At 50.6% G+C, this 19,161-nt stretch overlaps 1 protein-coding gene across 1 annotated transcript in view; it reads right to left on the bottom strand.

Moving 5' to 3' along the window:
• Window positions 1-5,852, bottom strand: part of NEK6 (NIMA related kinase 6) — a 77,799-nt gene extending 71,947 nt beyond the window's left edge. The window contains exon 1 of the mRNA XM_039861533.1: window positions 5,716-5,852. The gene's annotated coding sequence lies outside the window, so the exon portion shown is untranslated. The remainder of the gene's footprint in view (window positions 1-5,715) is intronic.
• Between the last annotated feature and the right edge of the window lie 13,309 nt (window positions 5,853-19,161).

The raw sequence follows: 19,161 nt of genomic DNA, 5'->3' as shown, positions 1-19,161 counted from the left end.
TCAGCGCAGACCTCCGATGGGGCTGACGCTGTGTAAATAATTAACGCAACATCTGCCTTGCTTAATAACACACCGAGGCTGACACAGCTCTGGAGGCCTCCTGAGACCCTCCCCCTCCAAGAGGATGCACTGAAAACGTATAAGGCTCACTTTCCTCGCCTTGTGCGGGGTGGAGAGAAAGGAACAAATGATACCAATTTCTAAACATTTTCCCGAGAGGCTTAGGACCACCTGACATTTAAATCTTGCCTCTTTCCAAACTGCTGCTGTCTCCTCCCTGTCGGTCTTGAGGGTCATCGATCATAGAAAAGTGCTTTGGTGGCACCTGGAGGGCCTCCTGACCCCCCGTGACATCTTTCTCAGCCTCGTTTAGGGCCTCGGTATGCCGAGGCATGGAAAAGTTCTTGACAAAGAGAAACTCAGCCAAGTGACCATGGGCAGGTCCTTAGTAAGTAAATAGTTTCCACGTCTTTCATAAAAACTCAAGACGTGAACATCAGACACTTACAAGGTGCTACCCACATGCCGCACACTTGACACGTATCGTTGCATTTAGTTCCTCCCTCGAACTTTATGAGATCATCATCACATCGTCCCCGTTTTCCAGATGAGGAAATTGAGGCTCTAAGAAGTGAACGAGCTGCTCACAAGTCGAAGGCAGATCTGGGGCTCTGACCTCACTCGTTCTGGAGGCAAAGCTCGAATCCTTAAGTGTGACTGTGGCGAGTGCCTTCCCCTCCCTGGGCCCCGTTTTCTTCTCTGGGTTGGGAGCAGACTGAATTCCTCGTCTAAGGTTGTAGACGAGCTGGAGGTCGTTTGTAAAGTAACTCCAGTTTCAAAGACTTTGGAGAAAACAAGGACTAGTAGGGGCAGGCTTTGGGGACTCGTTCCAACTCTGCTGCACACCTGCAGTGAGAACTGGTCTGAGGGACTCAACCCGGTGGCCTGCGCTCAGGAAGTTCTCTTTAAATGGCTCTCTGTGCACCGGGGTGCAGCACTGCCCCCTCCCCCAGCCCAATTTTGAAGTGTGAAGCTTAAACAACGCTGGGAAAATGCAGGCACTACAAGCTCTGAATGGCAGCTTGCCACCCCCTTCCCTTGTTGGAATTCCTTCACACTCTATGGAATTCTTACATAAAGCCCCTTTTTCTTTTCTATGAGGTCACTATCACGCAGATGTCTAAAAGAAAGAAAGAATGGCTCCGTGCAGATCCAGGCCGTTCGAACTGAATGCATTTCAGATCCCGGCTGCGACACCTTTCAATTCCGCTGGCCCCCCGGTCAGAGCCCAGCCACTGTGGCCAGTTGGGTTTGGAGGGGTGCGGCGATCCTGCCAGTGGATGCCAAGAAGGCTTGGCTAGAAGACTGGTCCTTTGCCACCAGACCAACCAAGAAGTTGTCTGTGGAAAAATCCAGAAGTGGAGACAGTGGCAGAGGCTGTATGTGTGTGGGTCTGTTTCTACACAAACAAGTCCTGTTAGAGGGACGGATGTCAAATGCTAGATCATACTCCTAGTTCAAGTTCCCAGCTTGGACGTCATGGGAAATTACACCACCTCCCGATCTGCCCGAGTGTCAGCTCCTGTCTGGGAGTCGAGTCTCAGAAGGCTGTAGGTGTAATTCAGTTTTAGCCAAAGCAAAGGACTGTGTGTATGTCATCCACCTCCAACAGCCATGGGTGAAGCCACTGGCCTGTCTCTTTTTAAATTAACATTTTCCCAAAAAGCTATCTTGTCACTACCCACGAGTCAGAAATAAGAAGATGGCCACATACCAACAAGCTACTAAGGGTCTTTGGACAAGCCTGGCCGTCCGCCACCCCATTCATTTCAAAGTAATTTCACAGACACTCAGAGGGTGCCCAGACCTCCTCAGATGACTGACTCCCCCACTGCAAGAGCACTCTTGTTCCCTAGAGCTCCACATCCTGGCGGACATCTGAGGTGATGGCCAAGGAAAGGTCCATGGCATGTGCACGCTGCTTCCTAAGAATGACGTCAGAAAAAAAAAAAAAAGATAAAAATGTAGAAGCAAGGACTATTTTTACCTCCCCAAATCACAGGCCAGACGGGAGAGAAATCCGTCAATGCCAGAAATGTGGCTAAGCCTTCGCACAAGATCTATTATTTCACACCTTAAATTAACGCATCTCAAAGCAATTTGCAAATGTTCATCAATTTGCAGAACATACTCGGAAAAGAGAGAAATACCTTTTTCTTTCAACACCAAAGGACACTTGCAGGGCCACTGCAGACCCCAAACTGCACAGGTCCTCACATACAGCCCTCGTTTCGAGTACTGTGGAGTATAAACCTTGATACAAATGGAAATGAACAAGGAAGAGAGACAGGCTGAAATGACAAGTGGCAAGAAGCCTACAGAGACACGGTCCCATTCAGAATTGAGAGTCAGGGCCCCTTGGAGGTAGCGCTCCATCATCGGGGGTCAGAAGGCTGGGCTCTTCCGGAGGGCAGTGTCCTAGCTTGCTTCCTTCCCACACAAGCCTGGAGGTGCCAACCTGTATTTAATTTCCGATGAGTCACCAGGGTCCTTCACTCTCCACCCTCTAACTCCCTTTGCTTGGTCTGACCCAAGAAGAGGAAGGGAATATTCTGCTCCTTTTGACAATTGTTTTGACACTTCCCTTCTGAAACCAATCTTTGGCATTTGGAGAGGAAAGAAAAAATGTGAACTGTAGCCCTTTTGATCAGACAGCTCTGGCCTGGGGCGTTGGTCACCTGCACCAGAATGGCAGCAGTGGACAGGAAGGAGAGCAGCCTTCAGAAAGACCTCCCCCAGAAGGCTGGAGCCCAGCAAGGGGTCCCCAGCGTGTCTTCATCCACTTGTTTTCCAGCACACGAGAGGAGAACAGCAGGACAAAGGCAGACAGACCTGGTTTCAGGTTAAGAACGTCAGTTCTGGAATCAGACACGTGGGTCTGGATACTGACTTTGCCATTTGCCAGTTTATGACTCTGCTACTTAAGCTCCCCAAGTCTTCATCATCCTCTCTGTAAGATCGGGATAAGAATCCTAGACCTTAGCCCTGCGTCAGACTCGTTCCACAGTGACTGTCACTTTCCAAGTTCAGTGGGAAGACTATGGGCACTGCCCAGTCAAGCCTGAGTTCAAATCCAGGGTCAACCGCATATTAGCACATGATCTCCGGCATGTTATTTAATCTCTTTGTGCCCCAGGTTCCTCATCTGCAGAATGAGCATCATTCTAGTTCCCATCTCACAGCGCTGGTGAATGGATCGAGTGAAATAAGGTACTAAAAACCCCCTGGCCAGCACATGGTACACCCTCAACAAACGGTGGCCATTAGTTGTAGTGATGCCTTCGTCTCTCTGAGCCTTAGTTTCCTCGTCTGTAAAATGGAGATAATAAACACCTAGCTTGCAGTGAAAACTAAATGAGTGGATGTGCGTTAAAGCACTCAGCGCCCAGTCTGTGCACCTTTGGAAGATCGACGTCATGCCCCTGGGACAATGAAAAGAGGCCTGGCTCGGAGTCGGGCAGGTGACAGGATTCTATCTCCACCTCCTCTCAGCAGTCCCAGGACCTGGGACTGACCTCTCTGAGCCTCAGTTTCCTTGTGCATATAAAACCAAAAGCCGTTCTCCATAGCATAACTATTGGGGGGATTATGGGCACACAGTGGGTGCTCCAAAAACATGACTTCCCTTCCCCTTCCCCTGCTTCTTTCTCTCTCTGAGCCACCAGAAGTGCCCTCTGCAAAGCCAGAAGCTCCATTTCTCAAAACCTGAACAGTCCTAAACCCAGACCAACCTAGGCCGCCGCTTAAGTCTGAGACTTTAGTTTGCGGAGATAGAAAGTACTTTTTAGTCATTTCCAAAGCAGACGGGACGGCAGGGGCTGACAAACCACAGGGACCATTTTAAATCCTAGGCCTTTCTTCTGGGAAGTTAGGCAAGAACCTTCCCAAATGTTTGCCCGTGGGGCTCTCTGCCAGGGAGTGACTCATCCACAGCTCCCCACAGGCATATTATATTTGGGGGTGGGGGATCGAGGGAGGGCCTGGCCTTGAGGGAGGCAGCATTTCCAGCAAACCCAGAAGTGGTTCTTTTAGTTGGTTTTTTTTTTTTCATTTCTAGGACAAAAAAGAAAAAGAATGTGGGTCTTTTTTGTTTCCTTCCAGGTTTTGTTTGCTAAAAGAAGACGTCCAAAGTTCACTCGGTAAGCTGCTGCGTTGGGAGCAGGCACTTCCAGCCAGCCCTGCATCCCTTTCAATGAAATTCTTCTTCCATTAACGCCATGGTTTTCAAATGTGCCTCCAAGGTTCCCCTGCACATACGCCGAGCTCCTAAGACGACATTTTTCCCCTCGGAAAGGCGCGCTGAATTTTGACAATTCAAGGGACCTAGGGAGCTCCAGAGTTTCTAAAGTTTGCCTTAAAGCAATTAAGACTTTTGACTGCAGAAATTTTCAACATTTATAAAGCATCAAAAAAAAAAAAAAAAAAAAAACTCAACAAAAAACTGTCAGTCAAAACTGCAAGGACAGACCTCAGAAGGACAGTGTCCCAAGCCTGCTGTGATCTATTTGTTACTGTCTTGGGGGCTCTTGGGGACCTAGGCTCAATAAAAAATGCATCAGATGAATAGCTATCTACTTACCAAGGTAGGCAGAGAGAGATGCCTAGGCTCACAGACAAGGGTCCCTGAAAGCCTTGTCTCCCCAGGGTCAGTCCCCTGCCCCCTAAGCCCCAGGCCTAGGAAGAAAGTTAAAATTTGCCAGGACCACAGAGGGGCAAGAGCAAAGCCAGGGGGACCCAGAATGGTATTTAGGAAGAACTGAACGCAAGTCCTCTAGTGTCAGGCCCACCACAGCCCTGGCGCAGCCTGTTCTAGAGCCCCACAGAAGGTTCTAAATCAGTGGCCCTGCCAAGGCTTGGCTCTGAGGCCGCCCCCTCTGCCAGGCTCAGCCAGACTCTGTGGGTCTGACCTCTGACTCCTTATTCACCAAACAAGGTGCGGTATCCACTGGGCCTGCTTCTCTCCACAGGCTCCCCTGGCATGGGGGCCAGCGGTGGGCACACCACACAGCAGGCCTGGTAAGCACAAACCAGGACCCTCAGCCTCCGGAATAAACACATCCGCACACTCCTGGACCCTAATTCCATGCTCACATCCACATATGCACACTTTCATCCTCACAGGCTCATGAATATGCACACTAATCACTTATGAACCGTCACACACGTGTACTCCCTGAATCCACACATACTCTGTCACAAAAATGAGAGCTCAGATGAAGCACTCCGCACACTCCTTGGCACATAGTAAACACTCAGTCAATGGATAAATGAGAGCCATGCCATCTCCCCCCTCCCACCCCCCCAACCCATTCACTCCAAACCGCACAACCTGGGCGGGCACGCCGATGTGCACACGCACCAACTCCGCCACAAGCACACACACATTCTGCGAACACAGCCTGGGGGACAGATGGACACGCCAACCACGCGCTCTTGGACGCACGGCCGCGGACACACTAAGATTTGCACTTTCACACACACCGCGACCTCACGCGTGCACACCCGCCCGCTCTCCCCCGAGGGGCCCCGGGCGCGCGCGCGGGCACGCGCACAACCCTCGGCCCGAGTGTGGGTGACGGCCCCGCGGCCCGGCCCCCGCCCCTTCCCCGGGCCCAGGGCCCGATCCAGCGCGGGACCCGGCCCCAGACCACTCACCGGCGCGCGGCGGGCTCGGCTGCGGGCGGGAGGCCCCGCGCGCGGGACGGCGGACGGCCGGTCCGAGCGGTGGGTCCCACACGAGTTGGCGGCCCCGCGGCGTATGCTCGCGCGGTCGGTTCCGCCGCCGCCTGCGCGCGCCCGCGCGCGCGCGCTCCCGCCCCTCCCCGCCGCGGGGCCGCGCCGCCCCCTGCGCTCGTGCGCGCTGCCGCCACGCAGGCTGGGGGGCGCCCCTGCTGCTCGCTCAGCAGGCCGGCTCTCTCCACTCCCCCAAGCCCTTTGGACGGCGAGTGACCCACCCAGCCCAGGCTCCCTTCCCCATTTCAAAGATAGGGAAACTGAGGCCCAAACTCACTGTGAGTCGGGTCCAGCATCTCCCACTCTTCTCAGGCCGTAGATACTTAGGATTAGGGTCTGCGGTCAGCCAACCCCATGGACCCCTCCCACGCATCCTTGGGTACCCCTCACCTAACATTGCTCCCATCACAGCCCTGGTCATACTGAATGAAATTGGCTAATCAACAGGTGCTTATTTTGCGCCTGCTGAATGCAGGGCTCCAAGGGTCTCAGATGTGATGAGGGCCCTGCTCACTGTCTTCCAAGCTCCAACCTCTCCTCCTCCGGAGCTCCCCACTTCCTGTGGACCCCAAGACCAGAAAGAGTCAATGTGCAGAAGTTTCTGGGAAAAATAAGACTCTACTGATGAATGCTTACCAACCCCTGTAAGGAGACGGGGTCTCCATGGGGGAGGCAGCAGCTCAGTTCAAAGGCAGCAGCTCAGTTCCCTGCTTCACTTCCTCAGGGGACTCCTCCCCCCACAAAAGGGGCAGCTCCTGCCTCCCACAGTTCCTGTTTCCACACTTGCTGCTTCTCCACATGCAAAACTGTGCTGTGTCTCCAGGGCAGAAACCAGGGACTGACACTGACCACTTGCCAGTTGCCCAGCTTGGGCACAGGGCAATGCCTGCTGGGCCGCATTTGCCCAGTGAGTGAACTAGCTGCAGGTGGCTATAATCTCTAACGGTAATGACACCAGCTGAGCACCCACCGTGTGTCAGACTGGAGTCTGCCCACTCTGCTCATCTTGTGGTGTTCAGTCCCACAGTCATTCTATGGAAGGAAGCATTATGCTACTTTCATGCCCATTTTACAGATAGGGTAAACGAGGCTTAGAACTGAAGCTTAGAAAGCAAATCCTCTTGCGCAAAACCACCCAGCTGATAAGTGGTTGAGCTAGAAGCTGGACCGCAGATTGACTAATTCCAGTGCCTGTGCCTAATTTAGGCAGTCCTGTCTCATGAATAGTGTAGCCGCTGGCTGCTGGTATAAGAAGAGGCAGACCAGGAGGCAACCAGACCGGAGCAGCCATTCCAGTCCCAGCCCTCCCACTCACCCAAAGGAACCAAATGGATCATTCTGCATATCGGTTAGCCGTTAAGTTGGGGATCTGTTTACAACCTCACACCACACGATACACCTCACAATACATGTCAGGTAGATTGGAGCATTAAATATAAGAAGCAAACATTGCAAAAAATAACAGAAAGACCTAGAAGTTCCAAGACGGTGTATGGCGGTGTTACTACCGGTCAGTGCAGCAAACATTACTTCGTTCATTCGTTCATTCATTCATTGACCCATACCATGGGTCAAGTGCTATTCTAGGCACTGGGATATGTTTACGAACAAAATATTGTTTCAATCTGGGAGGAAGAAAAATATCTGGCATTCGAGGATAAGTTTGGGGGTAAAAATAAAGCAGGGAAGGAGTAGTGGGTGCTGGGAGGAGGGCTTCCTGATGAGGTGACATTTGAGCAGAGGCTTGTACAAGTGAGTGGGGGGAGTGACTAGAGGCCTTCGGGGTGCAGGACAGGCCCCAGGCTCCAAGAACCATCGCGATGCACAGCATCCAGAGCAAGAACGTGCAACTCTGCAGGAAACTTTGGGAGCAGCACCAGACCACTGAGAAGAGAAGAACTGAGGTCCCCGCACACAGTCCCTCATGTCCTCATATTCCAGTTGGGAAACTGGGACTCAGAGAGGTCAAGCAACATGCCCTAGGTCACACAGCCAGCCACAATCAGCAGAGACCGGTCTGGCTGTAGGCCAGCTGATGGCGGCTGCTGAGTGTTAGGGGAATAACGAAGTCCTGTCCACCCCTCCTTCCCTCCTTTTTGGACTATAATTCATAAACTGGGTGGTGGGGCGGGGAGACATTTGCTGTTGGCTGCTAGAGACAGGAGGGGTCCACAGCAGGACTTGAGGGGAGAGGAGTCATCTCAACTCCATTTTTCTGGCCTTTCTCCCCGTTCTCTACTTCTTCTCTCTGGCCTGGTCTCAGTCCCTGGTGACATGCTAGGGGAAAAAAAATCAGGCTAAATTCTACCCAGAGACCCCTAAATCCCCCACACTGCCTCTACTAGCCTGGCCAGGGCAGGGGGTGGAGGGCAAAGGCTCACTGTAACTGGAGCCCCACTCAACTTTTGTTTTTAACTCAAAGGATTTTTCAATGAATCCCCAGATGAGTCACCGTGAAGAGGTGCTTTGCAAAATGACTTCCAGAATTAGAATCACCATCTCTCTGCACATGGTACCTGACACTTCCTCCCACGGTGGCATTTGTGAATCTGGTCTGGGAGGAAGGCGCTCTCTCTCTCTCTCTCTCTCTCTCTCTGTCTCTGTTCTCTCTCTCTCTCTCTCTCTCTCTCTCTGCATCCCCAGTAGTTTCAGGATTAAGCCTGGGTCGTTTCATTATTTCTCTGCATTATGGAAGAGAAACCACTCTCGTTGGGCACCTTCTCCATGCCCAGCTCTCAATGAGACATTTCATTCTTTCGTGTCCCTCGAGAGGGGTCATGATTTCTGTTTTAGAGATGAAGGACCTGAGGCTCAGAGAAGTAAAATCATTTGAACACGGCCAGAATTTGAACCCAGGTTTACCCAAAGCCTGTTGTTGTCAGTATTTTAGGGAGGTGGGAAAGTTTGGGCAAGTACTAGAATCACACAAATTACTTTGAAGGCCCTATGTCCAAAATGTCATCCTGCCAGCTTTCTGATGATGAGAATTTGTGTGTGTGTGGGTCGGGGGGGTGGGGTAGCCTTGATTTTCCCCGGGACGCCTCTTTTGTACTTGTCATCTGACCGTGATCATTAAGAGCATCTTTTTTCACTCCAAAAGTGTCTTGTTTCGGATGATCAACTTTAGGGTCACCCTGGTTGTTTGCAAAGGTCACTGTATTGGGGGACTCAGATTTTACGTTATGTCAAATATGAAATGGGGGCCTCTTGTCGGCTGGGCCTTCTCCACATCCTGATGTCTGTGCATAGGACCAGGAACTTTCACGAGAGTCTACGGGGCTTTTCAGGAGCAGCAAACCCAGCTGGCTGGGGTCAGGACTCCCTCCCATTCCAGCTCTGCCATTCACTCCCCTTGTAACCCTGGACTGGATTCCTGACTGGCGAATCGGAGTGATTCTCCAACAGTCCTGTAGACCTTGACCTTCAAGGATTTCCCGTTGCCTCAGTGCATGCTGGGAAGTCCACTGAGCATTGTGGTAAGGACAGGGAATACAGGAAGTATCAGTCTCTTCCATGCAATCACAGGGGCCCTTTTTGAAAACAACAAGCCTCCTTTTTAGCTATTTGACTTTTTAAAATATTAATTTATCTTTTGAATAGATAATACTTGCCCACGGTTCAAAATTCAAAAGGTGCAAAAGGATACACAGTGGACAGTTTCCTTTCCACCCATGGCCCCCAGCTACCTCCTTCTTCTCCCTGGAAGGGACCAGTGTTGCCAAACGCACTCTGTCCCCAGACATTGTTTTGTATGGGTGTGTACTTATGTTTGTATATATGTACACGTGTATTTTTTTCTTTTTCGCAATTTGGAACACAGATACTGGACCCATCAGATGCTCCCTGAAATCGCATTTTAGACAAGTTGGTTAACCTCTCCATGAATCACTTTTCTCATCTGTAACCATTCTCCCTGGAGACATTGATACCCCTATAACAGAGCCAATGCCTGGAGTACACAAGTGCCCAACTCACCGCCGGACTGAGGTGATCTATTTGTTCATTTATTTGTTCACCTGGCCAGTTATTGCTTCAGGTGGCATGAATAACAAGATGGTGTACGTGAAAGGCACAGTTCTTGGTCCTCATTACAAGTCAGTAGGATTTGAAGCTGTTAGTTAAAACGAGAAGAGTCAGAGGGAGCTGCAGGCAGGTACAGGGATGTGGGACATCACCACCTGCATCTCTGACTCTTGCTGGCTGAATCTTAAAGTGAGGGTTGGAATGAAAACCCCCAAGTTCCTTCACTGAAGATGGTTGACTTGTGTTGTTTCCATAATCAGGGGCCTCCTGGGTGTGGGGTCTACTGACAAGCCTGTCGCAGACCCAGAGTTGGCGACTGTCACTGCCAAAGGCGAGAGGAGATAACTGTTCAGCAGGCAAAGCACGAAAGGCTTACGAAATGCTTTCTTCTGGGTGGGAAGAGATCTGACACCCTGCACATGATGGACTGTTCCTTAGTGCCCATCTTAGCTCCCCGCGTCTTCCGGCCTGGGTGCACAGCATTGCACTCCTCACCAAGCGTTTCGGGATGACAATCTCATGTGACCACCATGATCTTGAGAGACTGTGCTTATTCAACAGGTGAGCAAACTGAGGCCCAGAATGAAGGAACCAATCACGTGAACTTGTACAGCTGAGTTTTCAAGTCTCAAAAGAAACCACATCTGAGCTTTTTCAACACTATACAGATACATGGACTTGAGAATAAAACACACACACACACACACACACACACGTATACCCCAAAGTCAAACTTCACAGGTGAACTTGGGAGCCATTAGAGAGACTGCTCTTCTTTGCCTGTCCAATGTTTTCTGATTTTCTTGTCCTTGAGGGCAGGGACCGTGACTGAAACTTCTGTTGTCTCCCGCAGTGCTTAGAACAGTACACAGAGCAGGTGCTTGCTAAACATAGATTTCAATGCAAATATTTTGGAATGCTATGCAGTCATAAAAAAGGAAGTCGCTCTTCATGGAGCGATGGGAGGCAGTCGTCAAGACGCGAAGAAAACACAAGCAGCACAGCAGTGTGGATCCGATGCGAATCGATGAACAAATAGATCACCTCAGCTGGGCACTGAGCGAGGCACTTATGTAGTCCAGGCATCGGCTGTGTGACATGGTATCAATGTCCCCAGGGAGAAATTGAAGCAAGGAGAGGTTAACCAGTTTTTCTAAAATACAATGTAAGGAGGCAACTGATGAGTCCAGAATGTTTCGACTCACTCTGCTTTGAACTGAGTTGGCAGGCTCCCACACTGGCCATATTTCTCTCCTAGGTGTCCAGGTGTCTTCTCGGCTTTAGGGGAACAAGTGAGGGAGCTGAAGGGCCCTTCCTAAAACTCCTGGAGCATGTGGCTAAGGTGAGTTTCCTGTGGGCCTGAGGCCTCTGCTGCACACCAGAGGGGCCGGCTGTTCTCAGAGCACGTAGAGGCAAGGGAGCCTTTAGATTTAGGGCTGATGACTCCGTCCATCCATTAACCCCAGACCCCAAACGTGAGAGAAGTGTTCTGAGGGAGGGCATTCGGCTGCTGGGTTTCCAGCCCTGGTTTTCTGGGAATGGGTGTAATTTTTCCAGGCATCAGAACATGCCAGGCTTGTCTTGGGGGCGAGGGGAGACGGAACCAGATGGAGACTGACTAAACAGGAATGGGAGTGACGGGAGGGACGAGGAAGAGGGCAGGATGGGGGGGATCAGAAAAAAGTTTGACTAGGTTTCTTTGAGAAGGGACTTGCCAGAACTAATATAATATTGAATGTCAACTGTAATTGAAAAACGAGGCGGGGGGGCTTGCCAGGGTCTGGGCACTGCTACTCCTTACCAGCGACTTGAACCAGGCCCCTCTGCCAGGAGTGGGAGCAGCGAGGGGCTAACCCATAATTGGGAAAGAAAATCTGTTTTCTCTCATTCGATGATATTCTGTGGGTCCTGCTTTTCTGGGGTTGATTCACCTGAGAAGGGGTGTACGGGTAGAGGTGGTGAGCGGCTGGGGGGGTTCCAGAACCCCTAAAGAAGGAGGTGTGTGTGGGTGCTGTTTGGTTCAAAATCACAGGCTTCGGGCTCTGAGCCGAGCTGCTCAGTCAGCCCCTGGCAAAGGCAGCCATTTTGTCCCACACGTTCTGCCTCAAGCCAGTTGCCAAACACCACAACCCGCACTCAGCAGTCGGCCCCCCAGAATGGGGCTGGGGCCAAGGGGCTTGGCAGGAACCCAGCCTCGGAGCCAACCAGACCAGGCTCCAAAGCCCGGTTTGCCACCTTTTAACAGTGCAGCTCTGAACGAGTCACGTCACCAACCAGAGCCTCGGTTTCCTCATTGGACAAGCGAAGGTAATAACGACTTTCTCACTAGGCTAGGATTAGGGGAAGATACCAAGCCAGCGCCTGCTGAAAAGGATATTAATATCGCCTGTTTATCAGCCTCAGAACCTAGCACTTTACATTTGACACATGTCGTTTCATTTAATCATCCCACCAAGTCTATGAGGTGGGTGCCAGTGTCATCCTTTATAGACACCCATACTGCCTCAGTTCCCCTGCCTGACATAAAGGCTCAGAGAAGTAAAGTGACTTGCCCAAGGTCACACAGCTGGGAAATGGTGAAGCTGCAATTGCTAGTAGGTATGTGGATACCTTTAGCTGGTACAGCTAGCCCCAGAGTCTCATCTGTAAAATAAGCATAATAATACCATGAGTCACTTCCTACTTCTGGCAAATCCCACACTACTGGCCTTTATTTAAAAAAAAAAAAAAAATCCCCGATTCGTAGCAGTTGCTAATTTCCATGGTGTAAAGTACTCCCACTACAGCTGATTTAAAGCTACTGACAACTGCCTTGCGATTCCCAAATAGTTAACAACCAGTTCTTAACAATCAGCTCTCGCCTGCCAGTGCAAACCAGCTCGAACACATCACTCACTGGTCTCACCTGTCCTTCTCCCCAGGCCCGGTAAAGGGGTGGTCCTGGTCTCAGCACATGAAGATTCAGTTTTCCTTTGCAAGGGAAGAAAGAAGGCAGCCAGCTCACAATGGGCGTGCCTCGGGTGTGCCGGGAACTGTGCTGCTTCATCCAAACCTAGGACCTCCTTTAATCTTTACAACTCTTCAATGAAGGTATTATGATCTCCATTTAATAGGTGAGGACACCGAGGCACGAAAGAGTAACAGCCGCCAGCCAGTCAAGGTCACCTAGAAAGTAAATGGGAGCCAGGACTCAAACCCAGTCTGCCTGACTAGACTCTTGGCACTGAAGCAGGCTGCATCTCAGGCGGTCTGGGTCTGACACAGCAAGTCATGGCCCTTTTCTGGGCCTCAGTTTCCCCATCTGTAAGGAGAAGCAATGGAACGAATCAATTGCCGACCATCCCTTCAGTTCTAAATGAGTCACAGCTTTAAGATTCCAAGAGTATAGTGGGGTAGGGGTGGGAGCTTCCAGCAACGAATTGAATAAATCCTTGAAGGGAAGAATTTCACACCTTAACTAGGGAGAGGTGTGCAGGAAGGGCATATTTCCAACTGTACCTGGGACACGTGTACTTGGAGACAGTGCAGTGCTGAGGAACCATCCTGGATTTGAACTCTAGCCCCTCCACTTCCTGGCTATGTGACCCTGGGCTAGTAGCTTCACCTCTCTGAGTGTTTTTGGTCCTGCTTGCAGTCTGCCTGTTGTCTGGAAGCCTAAAGGAGCAGTGAAGGGTCCCCAGTATGGAAACCTTTGCACCAGGTAGACATGGCAGAAGTTCGTCTGCCTTTCCAAATTATCACGACCCCCTTTCCTTCTCCAGCCCCCATCTCCCCAAGCGGATTTAGCAAAAACCGATGCTCTGGGAGCCCAGAGCTGCCGAAAGGGAGGGGAAGGGCTGAGGTTTCTGTTTCCATCGAAGGCAGAAGCCAAGCCCCACCCCTGGGCCCCCACCTCTCTGGGCCCACCGCCCTCAGCCCCTTCCCGGCTGGTTGGTCTTCTCAGGTTTCTGAAAGCCTGTGTTCCCAGAGGAGGCATTAAGGATGGAGGAATGCAGCCCCGGGTGTGACGGGCGAGGGGCTACGCGGAGAAGCTGTCTGGGGGAGAGCCCCCCTCAACCCCCCCGCCAGCTGCATCCCAGCCCAGCCCCCACTGGAGGGGAAGAGAAAGGAAGCGGAAAGGAAGCCAATCCAGCAGCCTCTCAGAGGAGTTCCTCGCTCTAGGTTAAGAATTCTTGTGTGGGGAGGTGTGGGGAGTCAGGGGCTCAGACCACTTGGCAAGTACGAAAGAGTTGGTTAGTTTGGGAGCTTGAGACAACTGTGGACCGGGTCGCAGGGCAAGGGCGCTGGTTGGTGAACATGGAAGAGGCCGGGTATTTACCGAGCAACTATTGCTTTCTAAGCATCAGAAAGCCCCCTCACCTGCGTAGCCCAGCTATAATTGGGCCCTCCTTCTCCCAGCCCCAGACCGGTCACAGCAGGGAGTCACGTCAGAAAAAAAAAAAAAAAAAAATGAAGCCACCAGCCAGCAAGCAAATGCATGAGATTTAAAAGAAAACCATCCGACCCAAATCCAGTTCCCAAACTGCCACAGAGCAAAGCATCTCTCTACCGAAGTTCTGGGAAGCGGGAGTGGGGAACTCAACCAATCAGCACGTCCCGCAGAAAAACTTCCTAGGGCCAGCTCTCGACATCACACCCTCTCGCTGGGTTGCTTTGCATGGCGCCTACTGTCTCGCCTTGATTTCTGCATCTGCAGTCATTACCGGGGTCAGAGACTCCTGCTCCCTCAGGACAGCCCTGGCTTATGGCCGTTTATTACTAATCTCCCGGATCTGTGCTCAAACAATGTCCTGGGAGACCAGAGGATGCCATGGCCTTCCTCCCTACTCCCCCACTGAGCGCCAGCAAGGCCCTCAGCTGAGCAGGCTTCCCGGGAAAGGCAAAGGAGGGGGAAAGGCTCTTCTGCTACCATTTCCATTGTCTTGTCTCCAACACACCAGAGTTTTCTCATTTATTCCAATCAGGATCGATCTCTCCTATCAAATCTGCATTTGATAGATGAGGAAATGAAGGCCCAGCACTTAACTCGTGCTCGGAGTCAAACACCTAGTACATCCCAAAGTCATGACTCATACTCGGCTCTGTGTGAGTCTAAATCCCTCACAGTTCCTACAAGGGCAGGTAGCATGACTGGCGGGAAAGGACCCACTTGAATTTCCAAAGGAGACATCAACAGGCTCCCTCATGTATGGAGGCCCTGAGGCCCAGAGAGGGTTTGTGCCTAACTCAAGGTCACACAGCATTTAAGCAGGAGAGTTTATGTTAGAACCCAGCTCCTTCGTCCCAAAGCGTCCCTAAGTTTTCCCGAGCAGACAGTAAGCCTTGGTGCCATTTTGGAGGCTGGAGTGAAAGCCAAGGAAGCCGGATCATCAGTGTCTCCACCTCCCTTTGTGTTGGTCCCACCCATGCAACTGGATATTTGCTTCAGTTTCCTTGTCCAACAGACTGTCTACTGGCCCTTGACTGAGCCTTTCCTCCTGGACCACCCAAGCCAGACCCGCCCCCGCCTCCGCAGGAGAATGGAGCCTGGATCCAGACTCCAAGCAACCCCACTGCCCCAAGTAGATGCTGCGGGCCTGGAATAGAAGCGTGTTCAGGTCTTGGAAACTCTCACTGCAGTGTCTGCCGGTCAGAGTCACCGATGTGGAATACCACGTCTGAAGTGTCCTATCCGTGTCACCCAAACTTATTCTGCTGTTCAAGTCCCTCTCTTCTCCTCCCCATTTCCCATAAGCATCCTGGGTTCCAGCCATATTGTTCTGGGCATAGCCTGCTTTTTCTGGTCATCAGGACTTAGCACGTACTGTTCTCTCTGCTTTGAAGGCCCTTTTTCTCATCTGTCTGAAAAACTCATATTCATTTGTCAAGATCCAAATAAAATGTCCCTTTCTGGGGCATTAATAATCACACTGGTGAGTCCTATGACTTGTTCATAGCTGGTGTCCTTTCTGATTGGTCAGTGACTGTGACAAGCAGGTTGTTAAATATTTAGATTCTCCTCCAGCCTCTCCCTCTGTGAAGTCTTTCCTGACCCTAAGCAGGGTCCTCCTTCCCTCCCCTAGGGTCCCTTGTGCCCTTGTGCATCCCTCTGCTGTAGATTTTATCCCACTGCCTGGCATGGTTCTGCCTCCTCCCTAAACTGTGAGTTCCCAGCAGGTAAGGACCACAACTGGTCCATTGCCGTACCTCCCCGGGACCACACCTGTGCGCAGGCAGGCATGCTAGCACTTTGGGCACAGATTCTGCTCCTTGGAGATTATTGCTAGGAGCCAGAGGAGGACCAGGAAACCTCGTACAGCTCCCATTCCTTGATGGGAGGTGCTCCTGCGGGCTATCCCATTGTATGTGCTCTCCTGCCAGCTCACCCCTTCCATCTGACAAGTGTTGGTCTCATTTTACAGATGGAGAAACCAAGGCACAGAGAGGTGAGGAAACTTTGGCCAAGGAAGTGATGAGATTGGGAACGGAGCCCAGGTCTCCACCTAGAGTCTTCATTCTCTGCATCCCAGGCGGCCCTGTTGAGTGAGGGCAGTCTCAGCCTGGGAGACTCGCCCTCACCCTGCCAGCCCCCTGCTCAGGACAGTGGGGCCGATGAACACAGGCTTACTCCACACACCTGCAAGGGCTCCAGGCCAGGAGGGCCACATAAGATGAAATGACCCTATGCCCTGAGCCCCTCTTGTCTGGCCTCCAAGTCAAGCCTGGCCTTTGGCTGCACTTGGCATAAATTTCACACAAGGTTACTAGGAAACAGCTCTGCAAAAAATATGGGACTTTCCAGGACAAACCAAAAAGAGAAGACCCTCTCACAAGGTCACATTAACATTGGCCTCTTAGAAGATCGTCTCTGTCCCAAATGCCACCAACTTGTCAGGCTCTTTGTTGCTCTTAAGGGAACTTCAGGGTGGCTCGGTGGAACCAGTCCCAAGCCTTGACTCATAAGACCTGGGTTTGAGTTCTGGCCCCAGTGCCAGCCTTGCCCTGTGACCTTGGCGAGCCACTTTACCTTTTTGACAGTTGCCGGCTTTGTCTGTAAATGAAGGGATCGTTGAAGAAATGAAATGGGTTAATAAGTACCAAGTACCTGGCATGGGTTTGAAGTTCCCTCTACAAATCAGGATCGAAGTCTAAAATATCTTTGTCCCTCAGGAGAAAGTCCCTGGTCCCCTTCCCTGTAAATCTTCGTAATCTACAAATTCCCCAGTAAGATCACGCCCCTTGCCTTAACTTAATCTGGTTTGACCTTCAGGCTCCGTGGGCGGGGAAAGCACAGTCACCCCTTCCTCTTCTGTCCAGAGCTTTCTCCTTTCAAGCCCATGTGTGAGGCCCTGGGCCTCTTCTGGATGAGATATTTGCTCGGGAGAAAGTCCCTGTACTATGAAAACCATAGAAACCGGAGTCCTTCCACCGCTAACTTTTCAGAACTTGGCTGAGCTGCAAACCCAATATATGAAAATACTGATTGATTGAACACAAATGTCGTGCCTGAGGATTCCCTCCTGGGTGCATTTAAGTAGCTGGCTCCCTGTGTGTATTGCAAATGGGTCTCCCTTTATAGAATTTCAAACTACGTACAACTTTTCAGATGCCTTCATAGAGTCAAATAAAGTGGGGTCTACCTGAAGTCCTACCATGTTCTGGAAGTCACCTGAGCAGACATTTCAGGTGAAAGTATCTATCTTAACCTTCGCAGATTACAGAGCTAGCTCACAGCCAGAGTCTCACCTACGACTGACAGGAGCAGCTTATCTCCATTTTCCAGCCTGAGAAACTGAGGCACGCACGATGGAAGTGGCTACCTTCAACCCCTGCATGGAGTTAGGACAGAATGAATCCAGAGTGACCTCTTCTGGGGTCCCTGTGTGCTCTCAAATCTTAAGGCAGGGTTTGTGACCTTTCTCACAGCTCAGAAAGAGTTCCCTGGTAATTTCTATGCTCTAGCCCCCTACAACCAACAGTGTGAAGTCCCAGCTCCTGAGAATGACAAGCTGGTGTCCTGGTATCTACCAACTTTTCCAGCCCCAATGCTGGCATTCCCCTCCTGTTTCAGCTTCACGGGACATCTCTCCTGGCCCCCGAATATGTCTGTGAATTGTGGCCCATGTCAATCTTTTGCCTCAAAGCCACGAATGTAGATGGGGATGGTGGTGACATGGGGACGAAAGACATAAATAGGTGAGTGTGCATCAGGACTTGGCTAGGATCAAGCGAGCTAGATTCCCAAGGTGCTAAATGTAAGGAGATGGCCCTCAACAGCTTAAACGTAGAATTAGCACATGACCCACCGATTCCTCTCCTATATGTATTCCCAGAATAATTAAAGACAGGTATTCAAACAAAAAAACTTGTACACAATATTCACAGCGGCTCTATTTACAATAGGCAATAGGTAGAAATAATTAAAATATCCATCGACAGATGAGGGGGTAAGCAATACATGGTAGATCCATTTGACGGAACATTATATGGCCATAAAAAGGAATGAAGCACCGATTCACGGTACAACATGGTTGAATCTTAAAAACATGATGCTAAGTGAAAGAAGCCAGGCACAAATGGCCATATTTTGTATGATTTCATTTTTGTAAAATGTTCAGAATAGGCAAATCCATTGAGATTAGAAGCAGATTGGAGGTTGCCAGGGGCTGTGGGTGGGGAAATTGGGGAGCAAGGTTCCTCTGGGAGTGATGAAAATGTTTGGAACTAGATAGTTCCATGACATGGTGTATGTACTATAACTCACTGAATTGTACACCTTAAAATGGTTTCAATGGTAAATTTTATGTTGTATGTCTTTTACCACACACACACACACATACACACACACAATGCAAGGTCGCACTCTCTCTCTGGACCAACCACTCTCTCTCATGACCCAAGGGTGAATGCCTTCTCACATTTCGTGCCCTGGGCACGCATTGGCCTTGCCCTAAACCTGGTCCTTGCATCCACAGCTTTCTCCTTTGGGTGAGAGAATTCTGTTTGCTCTGTAACTTCTCCTCCACCCACGGCTTCCCCGGAGAATCCTTTCTTTGGAAATTCAGTTCATGGGCTGATGCAGAATAAGGACATTTGGTAGAGAGGTAGAGATGGGGAATTAGGAATTGGAGTTGCTTGGGAATTGCCATTACTCATGGGAAAGAAGAAAAATTGTAGAGAAAGGAAATGGGGAGGGAGAGGAAAGAGAAGAATCACTAAGTTCGATTTTTTTAAACAGCTTTATTGAAATACGTAGCATACAATTCACCCATTCGAAGTGGTTGTACAAAGTGTACACATTCCCAGTTGTAAGATGAATAAGTTCTGGAGATCTAATACACACTATGGTGACTATAGGTAATACAT

This window comes from Pteropus medius, unplaced genomic scaffold, assembly GCF_902729225.1.
Source record: "Pteropus medius unplaced genomic scaffold, Ma_sr-lr_union100, whole genome shotgun sequence".
In the NCBI taxonomy this organism is placed as follows: domain Eukaryota; kingdom Metazoa; phylum Chordata; class Mammalia; order Chiroptera; family Pteropodidae; genus Pteropus; species Pteropus medius.
Note: the sequence above shows the minus strand (reverse complement) of the source record. Positions and strands in the feature narration are given on the sequence as shown.